At 34.5% G+C, this 21,362-nt stretch overlaps 1 pseudogene; it reads left to right on the top strand.

Moving 5' to 3' along the window:
• The window catches only part of LOC149552180 (pleiotropic drug resistance protein 1-like), a 46,644-nt pseudogene extending 25,965 nt beyond the window's left edge, over positions 1 to 20,679 (top strand).
• The last annotated feature ends 683 nt before the right edge of the window (positions 20,680 to 21,362 follow it).

Genomic DNA, 21,362 nt, shown 5'->3' with positions numbered 1-21,362 from the left:
CTTAACCATTTTCGAGTCTCGATCAGTTATATTTGATAACCATTTTTGAGTCTTGATCAGTTATACTTGGATTGCTTTTCGGTCGCTTGAGAGGACTAAAGTGTTTGTTATGTTCTTGATGATGTCATGTTTTGACTTGACCACTTTGGAGTCTTCGATCAGTAATGTAATTTACTATTGGGATACTTTCTGGTTGCTTATTGGAGAACCATTGGATTTTTTGATTTATCATTGATGCCTTCAGTTGCTGATAGAGAACTGTCGTGGTCATATGATTATTATTTGGTGCTTATCTGTTGCTCATGAAGAACTGATGTAGTTTTGTGGCTTATCTTTTATGATTTTTTTTCAGTTGCTTGTATAGGACTGAGGTGATTTTATTATGATTCTTTGATTTGTGATTTCATGAGCCTAGGGTAGGTTATCTATGTGTAGTGTCGGGAAGTGGCTTGCAATGGGGATCAAGGCCCTAAGAGGCTGCCTGGAGTAACCCATTGTAAGTTGATTTAATAAGTGAAAACATTTACACTAAATGGGAGAAAATGAACCTAACAAAATAATTGTATGTTCTCTCCCATGCCTTGAGTGCTAGTACAGACTAGGATGGGGTAGAGAGAACGCTTGGTTATGACCTTGCATTCCATAGTAGGCCTCTTCAGTACGAGAGGATACTAGTGGCCGCACAGATCAGTAGGGACCCGAGATTCCTAAGGGATTGCTCGGGTAACTTCTACGTGACTTTTGCGATGACACTTTCCCACTTGCATATTAGGTTTCCTACATGTCTTGTGGTACCTCTAGGTCTAGATGTCTATCTATGTTGGAACCCTTGAGTTAGTATACTTTTAGGATTTTCTAGACGTAGAGAGTACTTGTGTTTTGTGTTTTGATACCTTTTTTGGGACTTGAGACTATCTCCTCAGCGCGGTGGGAGTGGACCATTTAGGTTCCACGCGGTCGGGTGGTAGTGCTTTTACTTTTACCATTGAGATCCGTTCCATGGTCACCGTGGCTGGAGTTTTCGTGATTGGCATTTATCTTCACTATGTTCTTGGATTATTATGATGGATGGTTAGATTTTATGATAGATGTTTTATCATTATGAATGTATGGATGTATCATGTATGGTGAATAGATTCATATATTTTTACTATACTTTGTATCATGGATTTGAGGATGTTGTATCTTTATCTTTACATATGTATATTCTTTTAAGCCTTTCATACCCTGTGACTTGTACAGAGGATGATTGAGCATTCTGAATTAATTTGCCAAGAGGCATTCGGAACAAATGTATATTATGGACATGGGACTTTCTGATTATTCTTTCATATGTATGTGATAGTTGTTAGACTTAGAATTAATTAAATTTAAACGTGACTCAACGTCTTGGGATCCTTAAAAAATGTAACTTGCAATGTATGTTTGTCGATGATTACATGTTGTTACTTCCACTACTATGTGTTTGATGTGTATGTTATACATTCTTACTTTTAAAAAAAAAATGTTTAGCAAACTTAGTGAAACTTTAGGTTAATTTTTTTGGATCCCTTGGCGGGGCGTTACAGATTTGAGGTTGGTGTCTCTTGCTAATTGAGTCTACACATTTGTTTGAAGTTATATACATACATACATATATGTGTGTGTGTGTGTACATACACACACAATTCACCTATGAGGATTTCCATGCTAAATAGTATATGCATCTTGTCTTCTTTTGTTAGACATCAACTATGTGAATGCTTTCTACATTGCTTTTAGTTGACTAAATATATATAATAAAATATGCAAGTTTCTATGCCAAACTAACTCCAATGTGGACAAATATCTAATAATTGGGATTTAAACTAAGAAATAACTATATGTTCAAGGAACCAAAAGATGACTTCAATGAGACTATTACAAGAAAAAAAACTTCAGTCTCGTTAAAGAGAATTGGGATGTGTTTGAAGACTTAACAAATTTGAGCTTCACTTGGTTTCAAGAATACTATAATATTCTCTACTTAACAAGGCCAACCACGTGAAGGTGGAAGCTCATCTAGCCTCACCCCCCTCCCCCTAACACCAATCTAAAGTACCCATTATCATTTAATGCCATACTTCATTCATTCATTCATCCATTTATGAACTATAACATTCAATCAATACAACCACATAACATTCATTAATATGATATAAAATTCATTAATACACAATTCAAATCAAAACTTCATTAACACATAAAAATATTCATTAACATAAACTAAAAATCACTATTAATAAGCATCATTCATACAAAATTACTTAAACAAAGTTCTTTCATTATCCAACAAAGTTTATCAAAGAAGATTTTTAAAACATCATTTCTTTTTTTTGTTTTTCTGAGCTCTCTTAAGAAAAGCGCTCATAGGAGCATCCATATCTACTTCATTCTCCTCCTCTTCTGGTATGTGTAATGTCAAATTATGATGGCTCCTTCTTTTTGGATGAGCAGGAGGTTGCTACACTAAAGGGGGCTCTGTTGCAAAAACAAGTGAATGTGATAAATTAGCATACTCTCTTTCTTTTTCTAACTGTTACAAGTTTGTAATTAAGTACGAGTACAACATTAAATGCATTTTTCTTACCTGACAATGCCACATCATCTACATTAACATTTTGATCTACCAATGCATCAACATGTTGAACACTTGGAATATGGTCCACTGCTTCAGCATGATGTTCAACATGCTCTGAAATATTTGAAAAAAGGATACATTTCAAATTCCAATTGAAGATGTTAAATTGTATTCATAATTGCATAATTAATTTCCAATAGCAAATTAATATCTCCTCCACTATAATGCACATCATGGCCTTCGTCAGGAGCAGATTCTGTGGTAGGATATGAAGGCTGCAGTAAAATGTTATGCACATTGTTATGTAGTTAATTTACGTTTAAAACTAATACCAAAAAAGAATCTTCTTAACTATTTAATTTCATTTACTTTTCATCTGACCAATTTACTTGTGAGATATCTGTTGGGTGATGCAACGTGCTCCCCTGCCCACAGGTGCTTAATTATGTGGTGTTCCATGCTCACTAACAGTCATGGCTTTTGGTGCAATGGTAAATGGGCCCAACAATTGGTATCAGAGCCTGGTTTTGGCTTGGTCATGGGTTCAAATCTCCCCGGTGCCTTCCCGACCTGCGTAAGCACCTAGTATGCGCGTCGAGGGGGAGATTTTTGGGTGATGCGACGTGCTCCCCTGCCCACAGGTGGTTAATTATGTGGTGTTCCATGCTCACTAACAGTCATGGCTTTTGGTGCAACGAAAAATGGGCCCTACAATTGGTATCAGAGCCTGGTTTTGGCTTGGTCATGGGTTCAAATCTCCCCAGTGCCTTCCCGACCTGCATAAGCACCTGGTATGCGCGTCGAGGGGGAGATTGTTGGGTGATGCAACGTGCTCCCCTGCCCACAGGTGGTTAATTATGTGGTGTTCCGTGCTCACTAACAGTCATGACTTTTGGTGCAACGGCAAATGGGCCCTACAATATCATTTGGTGCACTAGATTCTTGGGCAAGGCTTACAGATTCTTCACATAGGCATGCAACCACAACTTTATAGCTTTTCTTCAAGGCAATTTTTCTATCTTCATCTATGACCTCCACATTGAAATATGTGCCCTATGTTTTTTGCTTGATAACATCAGTTTTCCATGTATGGTTTTATTAAACAAAACTGTTTGCAACATTATATTAAAAAAAATACAAAATTCATTGCTCTACTTACTAGTCGAGACTGCAGATTCATATAGCCACAAGAGCCAAGTTTGTGTTGGCCAACCTTTTCTATTCTCACTTTTGTAGCCACAGATGTGTCCTGCAATCTATGAACAATTTCAAACATCTTAGATTATATATTTACAAATATCAATAATTAGTGCATGATTACAATGTACTTAATACTATAATGACATACCTCTTTTTGCCCTGTGCTGCTTCATTATCTCTATCTTCACATAGCCTTTTCTCCTTTGCATCTTCTATTATTTCATTCCACTCCATCGATGGAATCATAGGAGGATGGACGTACTCTGGGCTATCCTTAAGAGCCCTTCTAGATTGATCCCTCACAGTCTTTATATGCTTTGCTGCTCTTTTCAGAAGTAGGCCAGTGTCAAAAATATTTTTCACAAATTTCTCCTCAATGGATGCAATCAGTTGATTTTTTAATTCCACCTTTTTAAAAACAAATCGATTGTTAGATTAATAACTTTAATATATTACAATAAATAGAAGAAAATAAAAATTATGCAGCAATGATATGAAACTACGTACCTTTTTACGTATGGTGGGTCCAAATAGTCTCAATGTCATATGAAAAAGATGTTCAAAGAAAGCATTATTACCTACAAAAACATAAAGGATTTATCAGTCCAAAATGAGTAATGTAAAAGTAAACTAAATTTACACTTTAAATAATATCAATTTTAAAGCACCTGGAAGCTTTCGTTCTCTTAATGGAAACATAGTTTTTTTATTCAACAATAATGTCCCTCCATACGAACCAGTACTAATCACATGAACTACTCCAGGAAATGGATCAGCTTCAATAGTACTGCTCTCTATTGCTCTATCAACTAAAACATCATACAATTAAATGACAATTTTAGTACTGCACTCTGTTGGTCTACCTCCCTGCCTATGTCTGTGTCTCTCTATGTGTGGCTATATATATATATATATATATATATATGTATGTATGTATGTATGTATGTATGTATGTATGTATGTATGTATGTATGTATGCATGGTGTGTGTATGCATGTGTTTGTGTGTATGCAAGCTTTTGTAGACATCATTTAAGCACTAATATGCTACTTCGTTTTTCATCAACTTGTAGAAAGACATTACAAAATATAGCAAAACAAGGTTTTACCAGTTCTACCGGGCATAGACGATGATGTTTGCATGGTCCTTGTTGCCGACAATGCAGCAGACAAAAGTGGACTGCCAACTGAAGGAGGAGTATGCACTTCATCATGAGCTGAAGAATAGAATATTGTTAGCAAAGACATTTGAAATGGATAAATATCAAATGGGATACTAGCGAGAAACATCCACAAAAAAAAGGTAAGTGTTATAATGTTTATCAAAACAAACAAAGTGTTACTTACACGAAGGTACTGTGCAACAATCCTGACCATGTTCACCATGTGACCTCACAACTGGCACATATGTCTATACAAGAACACATAAAATTAGAGATCATGATCCATAAGATACTATAAAAGATTAATATCTATTGAACTTCTATTACTGCTTACTTTCAAAGATTGGATTCTGCGGTCCAATTCTATTCTCAGTGCCTCTTTCTCCTCACTTCTGTCACCCTTGATGATAATTTTAACAAGCTCATCAGTGTATCTTTGCATAATTTGTTGGGTGATGAATACAAGGTCATTACTAAGGCCAATTTCATGTAGATATGATGCTTTTATTTTAGATTGCATTTGATCAGCGATCATTGTAGCTTTTTCCTATCATTTGTGACATCAAATATTCGTATACTTTCATCAAAATAACTCCAAAGCCATAAAGAAAAGAACATAATAATAGGACATTTGTTTCTATATTAACATTAAAATTTACAATAATTAATGTTTACCTCTATTGAAGCTATCTGAGATGGTGCATCCATATCACCTTGTGAAAAAAATTAGTAAGTCTTAGAAATCAGCAGCAAAATTAAAGTAATAGATTTACCAAAAAAATATTAATAATAAAGTAGATTGTATATGTAAATCATTTGTCTTAAGTTAAAAATTTAGCATAACTAATGTGTATATCTAAAAAAATATTTGACATGTTCTACTTAATGTTTATATGTGCACATATGGTTTGTAAAGAAATATTTGGTCATACAATACCCTATCATAGTTGACATTGATTGTATCTAAAGATTTCATTGATCATCATGATCTTCATCCATGTCATCATCATCATCATCATCATCATCACTTTGATCGTCGTCTTCACCACCACCATCATCATCCTCTTGATCACTATCATCATAATGACCATCATTGCCATGATCATCACCATCTTCATCACCATGATCATGATCGTCATCAGCATCATCATCATTATTATCACCATTATCGTTAGCATGACCAAAATCATCACCACCTTCTTCTTCTTCATCACTGGGTAATTGTCGTTCTTGATAATCATTTACTTCCTCTTGTGCTTCTTCAATATCTTCTTCTTCAATCACATTATACTTTACTGGCCTTCCTCTTGGGTCATGTCTAACAACAAATGACCAACCTGATTTGTCTAGAACACCAGAGTAAAACACTTGCTCGCATTGACTTGGAAGAACATAGGGCTCATCTTCGACTAGCTCAAATAACCTTGTATTAATCATAGTAAATCCATTGTCGTGTTCAATAAAAATCCTATCGAGATCATTTTGATTCAATCGTAACCTAAACCGTTTGACGACAAATAGAACTATTTTGAATGAATCAAAGTTGCACTCAAGTATATCATCCAAAATGCCATAGTATCAATTTTTAGATTGTTGAGGATGTATGTTAGTTCTAGATGAAATATTGGTGACTGCAAAGACAGCACTTATCCCGAAATCACATATTTTTTTCGTTTCATCTAACTTTTTGTGCAGAATTTATAGCCATGGTAGTACATAGCTTTGTGGTGTTTGACCTAAAATTATTCAAACATGTCAAGAATCTTCTCATTGATCTGTGAGTTGATATTAAACTTATGTCTCATGATTAGTAATCTTATGCATACCTTTGTATCTCTTAAGCCATATATTAGATCAAGTACCATTGGCGTAACATTGGGATCTCCATTACAATGAGCTTCTTTAACCAATGATGCAATGCCATCCCATGTTAATGAGCGACCATTTTCTTGAGACTATTCAATCCACACTGTCATCCAATCAAGATTGTTTGCAATGTAAAAGTGTAGTGCATCCCACTCACGACCAACTATAAAGAAGACAATTACACCAGTTAGAAACAATTTATATATATTGATGATGGATAAGAATTGTTAAATTACAAAAAAAAAATTATAATTACCTCTCACCCTCTTCAATCTACCTTTCCCCGTCAGGTACTCCCCTTTGAATTTGTCATTACAGTTGGGATCCCAAATGCGATCTACATGGATACCTGTTGCAAACTTTGGAAGATATTCACTGATATACACCATGGTCTGGTATATCATATATCCCTCTATCATAGAACCCTTAGGATGTGCTCTTTGTCGAACCAAGCCCTTCATAAATTTCAAGTGCCTCTCAACCATCCACATTGATCTAGCTTGTACAGGTGCACACAATTCAATCTCCTCAACTTGATGTATGAGGTAGTGTTCTTGAGCATTGAAAAATGTTGGAGGTAAACACTTTTGCATTTCACACATAAGTTGTGGAATTTTTCTCTTCCAATATCTTATATCTTTTTTATCAATTTCTTTAGATGATAACCACCTAAAAGAGATTCAACACACAAAAACACATATAGGAGATTTCAAATAAAATTATACAATAGATTTCAAATAAAAAGCTACAAATCTAAGAAAAAACACTCTTCTAACCTCATGTATTTTCCAAGATCATATATAACTTGTTTAATACTGTTGTCAAACTATTGTGGAAGGGATAGAGGTAGAACGAACTGCAATCATTAAAAAATGATCATTTTAATATATTATTAAATAATGCAACTGGTACTATATTCAATCTTACAAATATACTGTAAATAGAAAACATGACTTACCTTGAGGAAGGTATGCCAATCATGTGTCTTCAACCCTAGCCCAAAATCACCTTTCTTTGATAGAAGAGTGCTTATATTTGCAAAAAATCCTGTTGAAATTTTTGTTTTTTTTATGACTTCTTTTAATGCATCACTTTGTTGCTCCATTAATAACCAAGGAAGGGCACTTGTATTTATGCAATTTCCATTCCTATTCGATTCAAAGAAAAAATTTAGTGCATGATTAGATTCATAAATGTCAGTACAAATTTTAGCAATTTATTCTTTATCATGCCTTTCATCCAACATTTTTCATAGTGTCTCTGTTACATTCTTTCCAATATGCATAGCATCAAAAAAATGCGTGATTGGGAGATCCTTGTAGTATGGTAACCTACTAAATTGAGTAGGATAACTTTTAATTCCTCTAGGAAGTTGGTCATTGATGCCTTGACAACCTTCATGAGCATCAGTTATAGCATTAGTAAATATAAGACAATATTGAAATACAAATTGTAAACTTCGAACGACCAATTGGACATTACCTCGACGATTTAGTTGATCATATTCCAACTTCCATAAATGAGGAGTCATTCTTCATGGTCTTGATGATGTCTCTTCTTTCCCATTGAAAAGATATTTTTTGGCAATTCGATACTTATGATTATGATGGAGAAAGTGTCTAAACTCATCAAACACCTACTTTCCTAAACTTCTCAAATGACAACATTTCATCTTCGGACCACAAACTGGACATGCAAATTTTTCTTATGTCTGAAGACCTAAAAGATCATGTATAATTGGATCATGTACAATGATCACACGCAACTTAAGCATTTGATAGTAATGTGTAAGCACTATAACATACCAAAAATATTAATCTTAACAATATAACATACCACAAAAATGAGTTAGCCCAAAGGCATCATGTATTGTCCATACAAGCATTGCATAGAATTGAAATTGTCGATGTCCTATCAGTCTAGAGATTTCATACATAGTGATGTCATTCCATAACTTCAACAACTCGTCAATTAGGGGCTCAATATACACGTTCATATCTTTAACTTGGTATTTACCTAGCAATTGAATGAACGTAAACATTACGTAATTATTATAACCATTTTCATGCACTATTTATAAATTAATTTAGATAACTATAAAATAAAAAATACCTGGCACAATCATTGACAACATTATGTGCTCCCTCTTTATGGACATCCAAGGAGGAATGTTATTGTTAATAACAAAAATAGGCCATACTGAGTAAACAGATCTCATATCTCCATATGGATTGACACCGTCCGCCACCAATGAAAATTTTAGATTACGAGATTCTTCTTTAAAATGTGACCATGTTTCTTCTATCTCTTTAAATGCAGAACCATCAGTAGGCATTCACATAATGTCATCCTGACTTCTATTGCATGCATGGTAATCCATAAATTGTGCCAAGCTAGTACACCTGAATAACCGTTCAAGATGTGAAATAATGAGAATGTACCAAAGAACCTTGTGAGGCACTTTTTTTGTTATTTGATCTGACCAATATCTACTAACATGACAATCAGGGCATTCTGTTGCAAATTCATGTTTTTTATGATATAGAATGTGATCATTGGGACATGCATGTATTGTTTGATACTTCATTCCAATCTGATCCATAATGTTAGATAATTCTTAGTATGAACGAAACAAAATGTTTGATGGTGGTAACAAAAACTCACTAATCAACCTACAACAACAAATATGCATTGTTAATATAATGAATAGTAATTGTATGCTAACATTGAAGATGACAAAAATGACATACCTTAGCATACGTGATATTGCTACATTGGATATATTATTCATAACCTTTAAGTTCACCAACAACACTATAGCCAACAGTAGAGTTGTTTGGGAGCCTTCGTATAAGGGCTCATGTGCCTTCTCAAGTAAAGTTATATCAAGACCATCTTCATCACTATTATCAAATTTGCTAGTACCATCATTGTGAGCCTCTTCATCACTTTCCTCAATACCATCTTCTTTAATCATGTCCTTTGGCACATTATCATTTTCTTCCATGGGAGTGTTATCCTCAGCTTGGATATTCACACCTCCATGTTCCTCCAGTAGGAAATCCACATTCAACAATGGACAAAAATTGTGGCCCCCTTCAACATGACCATATTGCCTACAATTACTTTGGGCTATTGTGATTAGAATTCTTCGATTCTTTAAGCCCTTACACTTTTTGCAAGGACAATAACATTTATCAGGTTTTCTTCGGAACTAAGCCCATAATGCAGCCATTGTCTCATTATTTTTTTCTGGGTTCATATTGTCAGGCATGGTCTTTCTTCACAGGAAAATATACTTACTTGCTGAAGATATTTCAAGTTTAGCAACTCTTTAATCACATGTATAAATGATTAATCCACTTAACACTTATTTCATTTAAGGTAATTTCTCATAAGAATAAATCATTGAGGATTTTTAAGGATGAAATATAGTAATTCAAAGCAAGATAACTACTTGAATTCTAACACACTTAACCCAAGAGATTCCTGTGAGACCAATCTCACTCAACTTGTTAGGGGAAAATCCATGATTTGAGTTGCAATAATAGGATGCTTAAAGTTTCAATGGTTCAATTCTATGAATAGCATCCAAACACAACAATTGCTATGTGCACCTTTATTCTCATAAGAGATAGATATATGTTCACACTACTCATAAAATATAAATATAATCTTGACTATAATTATAAAAATGAAATTGTAATATAATTATGCAAATCCCACAAGAATATAAAATTGTTATATTAATAATAATAATAACAAATATTCTTAAAATTTACAATTATATTACTTTCAAAATTAAATATTATTACAAATTAATATTATCTATATGATTAATATTAATTTAATAATTCCATATAATAAACTTCTCTTTATTTTAAAGAAAGCTTTATTGTATTGTTTGTTTTATTGTATTATTTGTTATTTTACAATTATTTTTTCTTTCTTTTTATTAACTCATTTTGATGTTAGCTCTTTTTATTGTTGGTTAATTAATTATAAAAAATTATGTTTATTATTCTTGAAAATATTTATTTTATAATTCCTTATTTAATTAATAACGATAATATATTCATCAAACTAGTGCTTTCTATGAGTTCTATGGGCATTCCCTTCAAAATTTAATACTAGTTGATGTTTAAATCTCGTCAAACTTCTACACTAGAATAACTTGGAGAAAATTGGGACTGCTTAGCTCACCTTTTACCCCTTAGACCATTGATCTCCAAACACGATTAAAACTTTTCATTTCATTTCCACTATTTGAAGTGTTATAAGTTTATAATGGACTAGACTCGTGCCTATAAATATGGGCCACCTCTTCAAAGAAAATCAGTTAGATAAGACCGCAAATTTTATCATTAAAATACACCGAGGAAGGGAAAAAGGATTACAGCTAGATTAGGCTAGTTGTTAGCGGATGCGGCTATCCTCCCTACAAATTGTACGATTGACCAATTTTCAAAAAATCGAAAACATCATGGATTTTTTTGAAAATTTTAGCATCTGATCTTCATGATGTGCATAATTCGTAACCGAAAACAACAAAAAAATTGGTAAAAAAACACTACATTTTCATGACAGAGAAAAAAAAAAGTTTGACTTTGTTTTGTCTTTAGTGCATTTTGTTTTGAGATTAGTCAGTCCCATTGTAGGCAAGGCCGATAGACTGCTTGAGCCTCATAGACATTATTAAAATCCTTCATTCATTCATTGATTTAGATACAAAGAATAAATTCCTATGCAAGACAAAATTTAAAATATTATGCAAGATTAATGTGGTATGACTGAAAATTGCGACTCTGAGAAGTTACTACAAGAAAAATGCTAAATTTGGATATTTTAAAATTAAAAAAATAAAACAATAAAGCTTACAATACGAAGAAGAAAACGTCAAGAATCTTGTTGAGTTTCAATAACAGACCTGATTGAAACTGCAGTATGACATGGAAAGATTGCATATCCAGACGACAAGACAGTGAAAGGCAGGCGGTCAAGTAATATGAATTTATAAATAAAATTCAACACAACTTTTTCTGAAGTGGAATGCAAAACTTTGTTTCAGCAATTGCAGACGTCCACCCAAAAGAGCGTGTCATGGTGTTTCGAAAACTTTTCAATTAATCTGGTCGTTCTATATTGTATGTTCGTGAAGTACGCCATCTTGTGGATATTTTGTTTGGCTATTTACATTCATTGCTTTTAGTGGGTAAATATTTGTTAAATTTGATTTTAACAATTGACATACATCAAATGTTCCTTATTAGGATCAGAATTCTATTACACGAATAAGAAGCAGTAATGGAAAAACCCAAAAACGGTAAATGAATAAGTTTATACTCAATGTCGTTAGATTTGAGAAAATCCCCAACATAATTGAAAAGGAAAACTAGAAATGGAGGAAAAATGGTTTGTGGAGATGTTTGATAATCATAAGGTTACAGGTTGTGGAAATGTGGGAGCACACAGGGTATGTCTATGCCACAGCCTGTAACATATAGACTGAAATATAGGATGCAGTGGGGTACATAAGTTGCAGGGCTGTGGGGATGCAAGGTTCACGTAGCTAAATTTTTGGTACACTAACATTTTGACTGAAATATCGAACTCAATACGTAAAACATTACTTCTTCATAGACTGAAATATCGAAGTCAAGAATGTTCATATTTTTATATTCAACTGTTTCCTTTCAGGTTTTCATTTTGTCAATAGGTTGCATATAATACTTAGGGTAAATGCATTTTGGATTTTCAGAGGTACGTTACGGTGTACCAAATTTGCCTTGGGTGTGGACTTAAGTGCATTTTGCATAAAGAACATCTTGAATGTGCCTCAACTTGAGTCTAGGCTGTGGGGATGCAAGGTTCACATAGCTAAATTTTTGGTACACTAACATTTTGACCGAACTATCGAACACAATATGTATCATAGACTGAAATCTCAAAGTCAAGAATATTCATATTTTTATATTCAACTGTTTCCTTCCAGGTTTTCATTTTGTCTATAGGTCTTCCAGGTTTTCATTTTGTCTATAGGTTGCATATAATACATAGGGTAAATGCATTTTGGATTTTCAGAGGTGCGTTATAGTGTACCAAATTTACCTCGGGTGTGGACTTAAGAGCATTTTGCATTAAGAACATCTTGGATGTGCCTCAACTTGAGTCCGGTATGCATACCCTAACAACCGTAACCAATATACTATGATGTTTTAATAGATTGCAAGTTTTGCAAGGAGTCTCATAAAAATCACAGTTAAATCAACATTTTTCGTTAACTGGCAGTGCTTTTTAACCTATGTTGGTCTTTTCCATTGTTATTCTGGACTTGAGATTGAGGACAGTTGAATTTGATTTGTTTGGCTTCTAACCTGTCAAATATTACATTTTCCAGGTAGGTTGAAACCTTTTTCTTCTATTACAATTGTCTGCCTTTGTTGCAGCTATAAGTAATCAATACTTTTTAGCGTGAAAAAACAGACTTCTTTAATATTTTATTTAAGCTTGACAAATTATATTTGATTTCTTTACACTAGATTCTGAGGAACAAAGGCGAATGGGACCTATATCTGATGGTAGCTTGTCTGGTTAGAGGACTTCGTATACATCCTCTTGCAAGAGGATTATAAAGTAATAGAATTTAAGGTATTCTCAATTAACTACATTGCAGTCAATGTTGTTGTGCAGGGTGTTCTCAACTATCTGCGCATATTTCGTTCGAAAAGGACAACTTTAACTATTCTTCATGATGTAAGTGGCATCATAAAGCCTTCACGGTGATTTCATCGTCTTTGAAATTGAGGATGTCCAAAGTGTAGAATCGTGACACTTTTTTATCTCTTATAACCTTTCATTGATCTCTTTAGGATGACACTTCTTCTGGGTCCACCTGGTGCTGGTAAAACTACGTTGCTAACAACTTTGGCTGGAGAACCTGACCGTAGTTGCAAAGCAAAGTAAATTTCTATATATTTATATAGGTCAGAGAAAGGATTTGCTCTATAGAGCGATGGTTGTGAATTTCTGTCAATATGTGTGGATGCATTTGTTGTCAGTAATTAGTCCTCCCCACCTAAGTCAGTATTGGTCAACCACGAAATATCTTATAAAGCAAATATTAAGGAGATTGCATGTATTTTCAGATATTTATAACACTAGCTTTCTCTTTACAGATTGGTGGCAATGTTACCTACAATGGACACTTGTTGACAGAATTCGTGCCGCAAAGAAGTTCTGTTTACATTAGCCAGCATGTTTTGCATTTTACAAAAATGATTGTGAGGGAAACGCTTGATTTTTCTGGCCAGTGCCAAGGAGTTGGGTCAAGATATGGTGAGTGCTTCTGCAGAAATTACTCACAATTGTATTGTCTTATCATTTCTGTACCCATATTGAATATACGTGGTTCTCACAGATCTCCTGCAAGAACTTTCTAGACGTGAGAAGCAGGCAAACATCAAACCAGATCTAGATGTTGACGTCTTTATGAAGGTAGATGTTGGTACCAAACATATACTTTTGATTAAGAGTTCCTAATGAACTGATCTGCTCTCTAATTTGTGCCAAGTTTGACATTTGATCTGTGTAACGGTTACAGGAAATTGCAATTGAAGGCCAGAAGACCAACCTTGTCACAGATTATGTGTTAAAGGTTGGATTTCAGTAGTCACATGTTAGGTAGTACAAATGCTTAATAAGATTCAGATTTTAAAGATTATAATAGTACCCTTGATTTGTTTCAGCTTCCAGTGGTGGACATCTGCGATGATATAATAGTGGGAGATCAAATGCGTCGTGGAATCTCTGGAGGTCAGAAGAAGAGAGTCACCACAGGTGTGTTTTACAAGGAAAGTTCCTTAGAAGTTTTGAAACATCTAAAGTTGAAATTATATCACTAAAAGATGCAATTTTTGTGGTTGTTATTAAACATTTACAAGGGAAATGCTAGTTGCTCGTCCCAAAGCTTTGTTTATGGATGAAATTTCAACAGGACTGGACAGTGCTACAACATACCAAATTATCAAGTGTCTGCGCCAACTTGTCCATGTTATTGATGGCACAATGTTGATTTCTCTACTGCAGCCTGCTCCTGAAACATATGAACTATTTGATGACATCATCTTATTATCTGAAGGAGAGATTGTTTATCAAGGACCTCGAGAACGTGTTCTTGACTTTTTCGATTCCATGGGTTTCAAATGCCCCGACAGGAAGGAATAGCTGATTTTTTGCACGAAGTAAGTGTGGGCTCCTTCATTTAGTAGAGCCTGCTGAATTTTAGGCGCCAATTGATTTCACATCACAAAGATTTAGTCCATTTTCTCACATGATATATCCATTTCAGGTGCCAATTGGTACCAAAGTGATCAAGTACTATGTACGATGCAACTGCTAACGGATGAAATTTTTAATATTATCAAATTTATTAACCATGCTTTTGGCTTTACTTGAACAAGTAACCTCAAGAAAGGACCAAAGGCAATATTGGGCCCGTACAAATCAACCGTATCGCTACATACCTGTCAAGGAATTTGCAGAGGCCTTTCGCTTATTTCATGTTTTAACTACAACAGCAACTACTCTCAAATCATGGGTTTGCTTACACTTTAAACTACATTCCTGGTGTGAAATCAAGATAACAACCCCTCCCCGTAAGAAAATTCTCTAATTTATACGTGAAATTTAATTTCTTTCTTCTTTCACAGAATTTATAAACAATGAATGCTAGATTGTTCATTTCTACCCATAATGCAAACACTCTTCATTCTAGATAAAATATTGAAAGTTGGTTTCACATTATCTAGTATTTTCAACGTTGTTTTACAATGATAAATAGATCTAGTAAATGACTCTTTACTTGTGCTAGATATCCTGTAAACTAGTTCGCAAACAATCATTTCTAGAAATGTTGATCAAATCATATTCTAAAGAAGCCACATTTTATAATGTGCTGATGCATTGAGCTTATCTAATGTTACTTTTCCTTTATGACAAATGGCCTTAAATGTCAAAAATTTGACCAATATACTTTGTAGTGTATAATTTGACAGATATACTTTGTTGTGTATGGGAAAAAATAATAATCACAGAAGCATTGCAACAGGCTGTGTTCATTTTGAGAGATCCTTTCTTTTGTTCGCAGATGCTTTAAGCAAGTCTTTCTCCTCTTTTGGTTGCATCAAATGGGAATGGGACTTTTCAAGTTCATGGGATCATTGGGTCGAAACATGATTGTCTCACAAACTTTTGGAGCATTTGCTAATCTTGTCGTGTTCCTCCTTGGAGGATTTGTGGTTTCCCGAGGTATATAGTCTCCTGATTTCTACAAACCTTATTATTTACATTGAAGGAAATAACTTTCATGAACATTTTAGTTATGATAGCAAATTTTGAAATGAGGATTTATTATGTTGAAACAGTCGACGTACCTAGCTGGTGGATTTGGGCATATTGGTGTTCTCCATTGTCTTACAGCCAAAATGCCCTTGCTGTCAATGAATTTCTAGCTCCCAGATGGAAAAAAGTTAGTGAATTTGCCTTTATTTAGAAGGATCATTGTATATCAAGAGTGGACAATCATACTAAACATTTTATTTCATCTCATATATATTACTTGTATGTAGCCAAGCAGTACTACCTCAAACAAGACATTGGGACATGAAATAATAGAAGCTCGTGGATTAATTGCCGAAGCTAGATTATATTGGATTGGTGTTGGAGCACTGATTGGGTTTTGTATCATCTTTAATATTTTATTTACCTTGGCTCTAGCATACCTCAATCGTGAGTCTTGGATTTTATTAAGATTTAATTATCTTTTTCTTATTTCCCTTTTAATTTAGATTTACAGTGGGCTCTAACAGAATCTTATTAATAAACAGCGTTGAGCAAATCACAAGCTGTACTATCTGAGGATATTATTGAAGGGAAACAGGTAAATAGAATTGGAGAAAGCAATGATGGAGAACAACTTAAGTCTGTTGATTTGACATCGGTGGTAAAATCCAGAGGTAAGTCATGATCTCCACTCAAAATCTTTACTGCTTGTGAAGTTCCAGTCTGCTCAAAAACAAGTTCCTCGTTTTAGACAGACTTAAAATTAAAATTTAGAAAGGTAACAAGATAAGCTAGAGCTTTCTTATAAGCCTTTTGCGTACTTATGGATGTGTTAACCTGCCACTGGAAAAGATACGAATGTCTTATTCAACACTTCGAAAGAAACATATATTTCATGTTGAAAATGCAATTATCGATTCCGAACATAGCAATTGAAGGTGGTTGGATGTTAAAATATAAATTGTGCGCCTCGTATAAGAGAACATTCTAACTAAAAAGTATTAGAGAGAGGCCAATGAACGTGTGTTAATTTGTGGATGAAAACTTGAAAACTTTCATTTTCTCAAATAAAATTTCTAGAAATTGATTGACAAATAGATCAAAGAGATTGTAACATGTTGAAACTCCACGATCATAAACAATACTTATAATTTCAACTGTTATGATATGAAAAAGTTAGCATTGTTCATTCACAGAATGTAGAATATCTTTCAGGCCATGCAGATTTGTCAGAGAGAAGAGAAAGTCTAACTTCAAGCCATGATAGAGAACTGACTGATATTCAGCACTCGGTATTTTGGAAAAAAGGAATGGTCCTTCCTTTCCAACCATTATCAATTGCTTTTGAAAACATCAACTACTATGTTGACATGCCACAGGTGAGTGCAGTTAGACTTTGGTTGATCAAATTTAATTAATTGGCGATAATTTTGTAATTCCCAACTTTTATCAAATTTAATTATGATGGACTTAATAGATGGTACTGTGTTAGGAGATGAAAAATGAAGGTGTGGATCAAGACAGGTTACAACTCCTTTCCAACATAAGTGGATCCTTCAGGCCAGGGATTCTTATAGCCTTGGTTGGAGTTAGTGGAGCTGGAAAAACCACATTGATGGATGTGTTGGCGGGAAGAAAAATAGGAGGATACATTGAAGGAAATATATGCATATCTGGGTACCCTAAAAAACAAGAAACGTTTGCCTACATCTCAGGATACGGTGAACAAAAGGATATTCACTCTCCTAATCTCACAGTATATGAATCACTCGAGTACTCTGCATGGCTTCCACTTGCACAAGATGTTGATGAGAGAACTAGAACAATGGGATTTTGAGCTCTACTCTTTGCATATATACTTTCAATAGGTGCTCTTTCTGTGATGAAACTAAATGCTTTTCTTGGGTATTTCTCTTTTAATGACTACATATGTTTGTACAAGAAGTGATGGAACTTGTGGAGCTTACTTCACAAAGGAATGCTCTGGTAGGGCTTCCTGGGCTAACGGGTCTTTCTACAGAACAAAGGAAAAGGCTTACCATAGCAGTGGAACTTGTTGGTAACCCATCCATAATTTTCATGGATGAGCCAACTTCAGGATTGGATGCTCGGGCTGCAGCTATAGTCATGCGGACTGTACGCAAATAGTTGATACTGGTCGTACAATTGTTTGTACTATCCACCAACCTAGCATTCATATTTTTGAGGCTTTTGATGAGGTAAATTTAAACACTTCTGTGAATTGAGTACTGTGAGTCATATAATTGTGTCATTTTGGATGAAAGAAGCTAAGTACTGTTGTGCTTCCAAATTGGGAACAGGGAAGCCCTCACAGATGCTAACCAATGCTTAATGTTAACTTGTTTGGATTTCTGACTTGCATCTTCTGCTCATGAAAAGAGGTGGCCAAGTGATCTACGCAGGACCGTTGGGTCGGCATTCTCATAAACTCATTGAATATTTTGAGGTATTGTTGGTGTTTGTTCACTTCATGGTGTTTGTTCACTTTCTGTTTGTTGCCAACAGAAAGAGTAATAATTTATATTTTTTGTATGATTAATTAGGCTATTGAAGGTGTTCCACCAATTAAAGAAGGCTATAATCTAGCAACATGGGTGCTTGAGGTAACCTCTATATCTGCTGAGGAAAGTCTTGGGGTAGACTTCGCGAATATATACAGACAATCTGCACTCTATGAGTATGTACATAATGTTTGGAAGTTCCTTTAGAAGGAACTTTTCTCACCCATATATCACTAATAAGTCCTCATAAAAAGTGAAAAATTTTCATGTAATTGTTAACATCATTTTCTATTTTTTAGATTGAATCAATCCCTAATTAAAGAACTAAGCATCCCTGCTCCAGACTCGAAGGATCTAAATTTTCCAACAAAGTATGCACAGTCTTTCACGGTTCAATGCATGGCATGCTTATGGAAGTAGTCTATGTCTTATTGGCAAAATCCACACTATGTTGTTGTAAGGTTTTTCTTTAGCATAGTGGTTGCACTGATATTTGGGACCATATTTTGGGACCTCGGGACAAAGAGGTTGGTTTTTCTCTTGACTGGTATAAAAGATTTGCTTTGCTCAAATAGAGCCCACCTGAGTTGAGTTCTACAAATTTCCAGAAATTTCTTAGTGTTTGCCCCCTAAACTAGAACATGTTCCGAAACAACAGTCACCTGTTATACCAACAAATTACATTGACAAAAAAAAAAAAAAAAGATTTTTAAGTTACGCTACAATATTTTCCATGGGAAGTCCTATATTTGATTCTACTAAAATATAATATTTCTAAAAGCTCTCCAAGGCGTTCTTGAAACTTTATTTCTATTTTAAGTTCTTATAAACAGTTTATTATTTATTTTGACAGAGGCAATCAACAAGATTTATTTAATATTTTGGGAGCACTTTATTCTTCTGTTCTTTTCATTGGAGTAAGCAATTCATCAAGTGTGCAACCTGTGGTTGATGTCGAACGGACCGTATTCTATAGAGAAAGAGCTGTTGTGATGTACTCGAAATTCCCTTATGCCTTTGGATAAGTACAGTAAAAGATATTGACATAATTTTATTATATTGTGTTTGCTATGCAACCTCAACTTAACCAAATGACAGTCTCGTTTATTCGTGTAGGTGGCAATAGAGTTTCCCTATGTGCTTATGCAGTCCATAATTTGCGCTCTCTTGGTCTATTCAATGGTCGCATTTGAGTGGACGGCAATCAAGTTTTTTTGGTTCCTCTTCTTCATGTATTTCATGTTTCTATACTTCACCTTCTTTGGGATGGTGACAGTTGCCATGACTCCAAACTTCTCTGCTGCTGCAATCATTTCATCTGCATTTTATTCTACATGGAATCTCTTTTGTGGCTTTCTCATTCCTCGGCCTGTAAGCCTATCTCTTTAAAACTTTGAACAACAATTTATTTTTTCGGTTCAAGCAATTTTTACTTATTATAGTTAAAAATCTAAAGCAGTTTCTGATGTTTAATAATGCAACCAAGCCTGTTCTATTTGAAACAGAAAATTCCTGTGTGGTGGAGATGGTACTACTGGCTCACCCCTATTTCTTGGACACTTTATGGTTTGGTTGGATCTCAGTTGGGTGATGTAGATACAGAGTTTGAGACAGCAGATGGAAAGCTAGCGGTGTCGAAGTTCATAGAAACTTATTTTGGAATCAGACATGACTTTCTGGGAATTGCAGCATTAGTGATTGTGTGCCTCCCTATTGGCTTTGCCTCACTATTTGGTTGGGCCATCAAGTATCTTAACTTCCAAAAAAGATAGGGATTCCATACAAGCCTGTGTACATGACAATCATCTAGTTTGTTAGATTATATATCTCAAGAATTTGACGGGATTGTCTCATCCAACCATATGTGGGCAAAAATATTTGCTTCAATTGAGGTCATGTAAAAAAAAAATTGTCGATAGGTCAGTATAACTCAGATTTTTTGTGTCTATGTAACCGTCATTTTGTTGTTATACAATATTCAATTTTGTCTATACTTTTTACTTCTTTTATCTGCTTTTCACCCTTTTCCTTTCGCTGTAACTGCAATGGGTGTCATCTTACAATCTTAATTAAGAATTTGAACCCCAAAAATTGCCTGCAGTGCATGACCATCGTCTTAGTCATGGTGGAAGAGGTGTATGGGAATTTGGATTGCTGTAGTAACATAAAGGAGTCGACAAGAAAATAAAATGTTACAACGCATCTGTAGTGCCCCACAAATTCAAGAGAAGACCAGAAGTGTGTGATACTTCTTTGTATCTAGATGGTAGAGGGGAGTACCCAAATCAAAATTCTAATCATTTTCAAAACTTCAGTTTTACAAGCATGCACACTCAATCCCTATCGATATTTTGGTTTATCTGATGTATGTACACTTACACCCCATTTGGTGGGGAAGAGGAATTTGGCCCAAAACCTTTTTATCTCATAATCAGGTTTTCAAAAATCTAATTTTGCATTTTTGGAAGATAGTTGAACTATTTGGTTGCAACAGAAGATGAATATACAAATTCATATTCTTCGTTTCGTTGCCAATTTAGACATTAGAATTGAAATCATTTTCAAAGGCACCCATCATAAAAAACAAAGAAACCCCACAGTCGTCGGCTAAGAACAATGCAAACCAAATAATGATTTAATTGTAAAAATGTCTCAAGAATGACAAAAGAAAATT

This window comes from Cupressus sempervirens, chromosome 6, assembly GCF_028749045.1.
Source record: "Cupressus sempervirens isolate cs-2001-9-10 chromosome 6, ASM2874904v1, whole genome shotgun sequence".
Taxonomy (NCBI): domain Eukaryota; kingdom Viridiplantae; phylum Streptophyta; class Pinopsida; order Cupressales; family Cupressaceae; genus Cupressus; species Cupressus sempervirens.
The sequence above is the reverse complement of the archived record's forward strand: the minus strand, read 5'-3'. Positions and strand labels throughout refer to the sequence as shown.